The sequence below is a fragment of the Cervus canadensis genome, chromosome 3 (genome assembly GCF_019320065.1).
Source record: "Cervus canadensis isolate Bull #8, Minnesota chromosome 3, ASM1932006v1, whole genome shotgun sequence".
NCBI classification, from domain to species: domain Eukaryota; kingdom Metazoa; phylum Chordata; class Mammalia; order Artiodactyla; family Cervidae; genus Cervus; species Cervus canadensis.
In genome coordinates this window covers 87,478,162-87,483,705 of record NC_057388.1, presented here as the reverse complement: position 1 = coordinate 87,483,705, position 5,544 = coordinate 87,478,162, and the positions used below count along the sequence as shown (strand labels likewise).

The following is a 5,544-nucleotide window of genomic DNA, read 5'->3' as shown; positions in this document are numbered from 1 at the left end:
GGTTGCAGGTTCGCTCCCTGGTCAGAGAACTAAGACCCCACATACCACATGGTGCAGCCAGAAATAATAGTAATACTAATTTTTTAAAAAGGAATGAAGTACTGATACCTACTACAACATGCATGCATGCGTGTGTGTATGCTCTGTCGTGTCCGACTCTTTGCAACCCCATGGACTGTAACCTACCAGGCTCCTCTGTCCGTGGGATTTCCCAGGCAAGAATACTAGAGCGGGTTGTCATTTCCTTGTACAGGAGATCTTCCCAACCCAGGGATCGAACCCACATCTCTTGTGTCTCCTGCAATGGCAGATGGATTGTTTACCACTGAGCCACCTGGGAAGCCCTACTACAATATGCATGTGCCAAGAAAATATGCTAAATGAAAGAAGCCAGACACAAAATGGTCACATATTGTGTGATCCACTTGTATGAAATAATTATAAAAGGCAAATCTATAGAGACAGACAGCATATTAGTGACTACCAGGAGCTGAGGGAAAGGGGAAGCAGAGAGTGAATGCTTAAATGGTTTGGGGGTTTTCTTTTGGGGTAATAAAAATATCCAGTAACTAGATGGTGGTGATGTTGCACAATATTGTGAATGTACTATCCCTGAATCGTACACCAGCATTAGGAAGCTGTGAGGCCAACATGTGGAAAGAAGTGATTACCCCCAAGAATCAGTAAACAAGAGCAGAGGTGCAGAACACGCTGGAAGGAAGGGGAGTCTCCATAGCAACCCAAATGGCAAAGACTCTGTAGTGAACTCTAAGCAACTCATAACCCAAGGAGCTGGCTAGAAGGAGGTGTCACCCCAGAATGGAATATAAGAGCACGCAGAGAAGTGTCAGCGAAAATGAGTGACTCTAGAACAATCCAGTCTGAACTTCTTCGTGAAAGTTGTCCAAGGTCTTCACCAATGTTTTCGTAATCAGACTTAAAAATTGACACCAGAGTCTCGAGCGCTAGCTGGCAGCCAAGCGTACGCGCTCAGGGGTTAGCGGCCGCCATCACGGTGCTTAGGTTCCTCTGGGCTCGTCTGCGCCGCTCGCTCGCCACACACTCCGCCGTTATAAGCCGCCATCATGGTAAAGCTCGCAAAGGCCGGTAAAAATCAAGGTGACTCCAAGAAAATGGCTCCTCCCCCAAAGGAGGTAGAAGAAGATAGTGAAGATGAGGAAATGTCAGAAGATGAAGACGATGAGAGCAGTGGAGAAGAGGTTGTTATCCCTCAGAAAAAAGGCAAGAAGGCTACCACGACTCCAGCAAAGAAGATGATGGTTTCCCCGACAAAAAAGGTTGCAGTTGCCACACCGGCAAAGAAAGCAGTTGTCACCCCTGGCAAAAAGGCAGCAGCTATGCCAGCCAAGAAGACAGTTACACCTGCCAAAGCTGTGGTAACACCTGGCAAAAAGGGAGCCACCCCAGGCAAAGCATTGGTAGCAACCTCTGGTAAGAAGGGAGCAGCTGCCTCAGGCAAGGGAGCAAAGAACCGCAAGAATGCCAAAAAGGAAGACAGTGATGAAGAAGATGAAGATGACAGTGAAGAGGAAGACGACGAAGATGAAGAGGAGGATGAACCAGCAGTGAGGAAGGCAGCTGCTGCTTTTGGTGGTGCTCCTGCCACAGATGATGAGGATGACGAGGATGAGGATGATGATGACGATGATGATGAGGAGGAGGATGAGGAGGATGAGGAGGACAAAGATGACTCTGAAGAAGAACCTATGGAGATTGTACCAGCCAAAGGAAAGAAAGCTCCAGTAAAAGCTGTTCCTGTGAAGGCCAAGAGCGCTGCTGAAGATGAAGATGAAGAGGATGATGATGATGAAGAGGAGGAGGAAGAGGATGACGATGATGAAGAGGAGGATGACGATGAGGAGGAAGAGGAGGATGAGGAGGAGGAAGAAGAGGAGGAAGAGGAAGAAGAGCCTGTCAAAGAGGCACCTGGAAAACGAAAGAAGGAAATGGCCAAACAAAAAGCAGCTCCTGAAGCCAAGAAACAAAAAGTGGAAGGCACAGAACCAACTACATCTTTCTATCTCTTTGTTGGAAACCTGAACTTCAATAAATCTGCTCCTGAATTGAAAACGGGTATCAGTGATCTTTTTGCTAAAAATGATCTTGCTGTTGTTGATGTCAGAATTGGTGTGTCTAGGAAGTTTGGCTATGTGGATTTTGAATCTGCCGAAGACCTGGAAAAAGCCTTGGAACTCACTGGTTTAAAAGTCTTTGGCAATGAAATTAAACTAGAAAAACCAAAGGGAAAAGACAGTAAGAAAGATCGAGATGCAAGAACACTTTTGGCTAAAAATCTGCCTTACAAAGTTACTCAGGATGAATTAAAAGAAGTGTTTGAAGATGCTGTGGAGATCAGATTAGTCAGCAAGGATGGAAAGAGTAAAGGGATTGCTTATATTGAATTTAAGACAGAAGCTGATGCAGAAAAAACCTTGGAAGAAAAGCAGGGAACAGAGATAGATGGGCGATCCATTTCTCTGTACTACACCGGAGAGAAAGGTCAAAGTCAAGACCATAGAGGGGGAAAGAATAGCACTTGGAGTGGTGAATCAAAAACCCTGGTTTTAAGCAACCTCTCCTATAGTGCAACGGAAGAAACTCTTCAGGAAGTTTTTGAGAAGGCAACTCATATCAAGGTGCCCCAGAACCAAAATGGCAAATCTAAAGGGTATGCATTTATAGAATTTGCTTCATTTGAAGATGCTAAAGAAGCTTTAAATTCATGTAATAAAAGGGAAATTGAGGGCAGAGCCATCAGACTGGAGTTGCAAGGACCCAGGGGATCACCTAATACAAGAAGCCAGCCATCCAAAACTCTGTTTGTCAAAGGTCTCTCTGAGGATACCACAGAAGAGACGTTAAAGGAGTCGTTTGATGGCTCTATTCGAGCAAGGATAGTCACTGACCGGGAGACTGGATCCTCCAAAGGGTTTGGTTTTGTAGACTTCAATAGTGAGGAAGATGCCAAAGCTGCCAAGGAGGCCATGGAAGATGGTGAAATCGATGGAAACAAAGTCGCTTTAGACTGGGCCAAACCTAAGGGTGAAGGTGGCTTTGGTGGTTGAGGAGGAGGCAGAGGTGGCTTTGGAGGCCGAAGTGGTGGCAGAGGTGGCCGAGGTGGATTTGGTGGCAGAGGCCGGGGAGGCTTTGGAGGGCGAGGAGGCTTCCGAGGAGGCAGAGGAGGAGGAGGAGACCACAAGCCACAAGGAAAGAAGACGAAGTTTGAATAGTTTCTTCTATCCCTGTCTCTCCCTCTTCCATTTGAAAGAAAGGACTCTGGGGTTTTTACTCTGTTACCTGATCAATGGCAGAGCCTTCTGAGGACATTCCAAGACAGTATACAGCCCTGTGGTCTACTTGGAAATCCGTATAGATAACATTTCAAGGGAGATAACCCTGTTGGTGTTGACTGGATATTCGTATAAACTTTTTAAAGAGATGAGTGATAGAGCTAACCCTTATCTGTAAGTTTTGAATTTATATTGTTTCTTCCCATGTACAAAACCATTTTTTTCCTACGAGTTGTTGTTGGTTTGTTTTTTTTTTTGCGTTGGGGGGTGTAAAGGAAAGCCGAATGTTTTATCATGGTTTTTGCTTCAGCAATTTTGGGACAAATTAAAAGTCCTAGAACTCTGGTGCCAGCCTTGTAAAAAAAAAAAAAAAAAATTGACACCAGACTTCCAGTTCAAGTCATCAGACAGACACTTATATCTGCCCCACCTACATCCCATTAATATGATGAAATGCTGATGAAAGAAATCAAAGAAAATCTAAATACTTGAGGGGGTAGGGGGATACCGTGTTCAAAGATGGGAAGACTCAACATAATGAAGATGTCAATTCTCCCCAAACTGCTCTATAGGTTTAATGCAATTTCTATCATTTGATCAAAATCTCACTAAGATTTTTGCTTGCAGACATAGACAAGCTTATTCTAAAGTTTATCTAGAAGTACACGAGCCCTAGAATAGCTAACACAATCTTAAAAAAGAATAGTAAATTGGGAGAAATCACCCTACCTGATAGTAAGGTTCTAAATCAATACCTTGTGTTATTGCCAAAGGGATAGACACATAGATCAATGGAACAAAATAGAGAATACAAAAATAGACCCAAGACAAAGATACTGGGCTGATTTTTTACAAATATACAAAAACAATTCAGCAAAGGAAAGGAAATTGTGTCTTTTCAACAATTGGTGCTGGTGCACAGACCAAGAAATAAACTTTGAGCTGTCTCACACATCATACAAAAAAAACCTCAAAATGAGACTTTCCTGGTGGTACAGTGGATATGAATCTGGCTGCCAATGCAGGGGACCCAGGTTCCATCCCTGGTCCAGGAAGATTCCACATGCTATGGAGCAACTAAGCCCGGGCACTACAAGTACTGAGCCTGGGAGCTCTAGGGCCACAAGTACTGAGCCCGAGTGTCAGAACTACTGAAACCCATGTGCTGCAACTACTGAAGCTGCAGTTACTGAAACCTGGGCACCTCGAGCCTCTGCTCCACAAGAGAAGCCCATGCACCACAGTGAAGAGTTGCCCCCCACTCACCGCAACTAGAGAAAGCCCACAAGCGTCGATGAAGACCCAGTGCAACCAAAAATATAAATAAAAATTTTTTAAATTAACTCAAAACAAATCACAGACAGAATTGCAAAATGTAAAACTAAAAGTTTTAGGGAAAAGTAGGAGAAAGTCTTCAGGATTTAGGGCTTAGCAAAAATTTCTTAAGCTTGACCCTAGGAGGAAACTAAGGAGGCTTCATAACTAGAACAATTAGCAAGTTGGACTTCACTGGAATTAAAAACTGCTGCTGTAAGAAAAACCTATTAAAAGGATGAACAGACAAGCTATAGATTGGGGGGAAATATTTGCAAACCATACTCCTGACCCACAAAGAGGGGCTCCCTAATCCCTGGCACTCCTTCTCCATTTCCTTGTTCAATTCACTCTCCTCTCTCCAGCTAAACAGTTCATACCTCCAGTCCTCTCCTCAAATTTCCAACTCTTGCTCACTCTTTTTCAAAGCAATAATTTTATGATGGCTTTTATTTATTTTTCTCTTTGAGTTTTTTAAGTTTTATTGAAGTATAGTTGATTTACGGACGTTGTGTTAATTTCTGCTGTACAGAAAAATGATTCAGTTACACATATATACATTCTTTTCATATTCTTTTCTATCATGGTTTATCACAGGATATTGAATATAGTTCCCTGGGCTATACAGTAGGACCTTGCTTTTCAACCATCCTGTGTATAACAGCTTGCATCTGCCAACCCCAGACTCCCCACCCTTCCCTCCCCCACCCCTCTCCCTCTTGGCAGCCACAAGTCTCACTCTTAACTGGTGGGTACCCCTGCTTCTTATTTCACTGAGTAAATATAATCAATTGGAAGAGGATTTCCACATTCCCCAGCAGTGGGCAGGACCTCTGCTCCTATCAGAATATTCCAACGCCTTTGCCAACTCCCAGACTTTCTTTTGCAATTGTCCCTTCTCTCCTCTGTTGGTACATCG

The 5,544-nt window shown here is 43.8% G+C and overlaps 1 pseudogene across 1 annotated transcript; it reads left to right on the top strand.

Annotated features, from left to right (window-relative positions):
• The first annotated feature begins 1,050 nt into the window (after window positions 1-1,050).
• LOC122438606 lies at window positions 1,051-3,539 on the top strand (annotated as a pseudogene). The gene has a single exon (XR_006268593.1). The product of XR_006268593.1 is annotated as a nucleolin-like (transcript).
• Window positions 3,540-5,544: the final 2,005 nt, after the last annotated feature.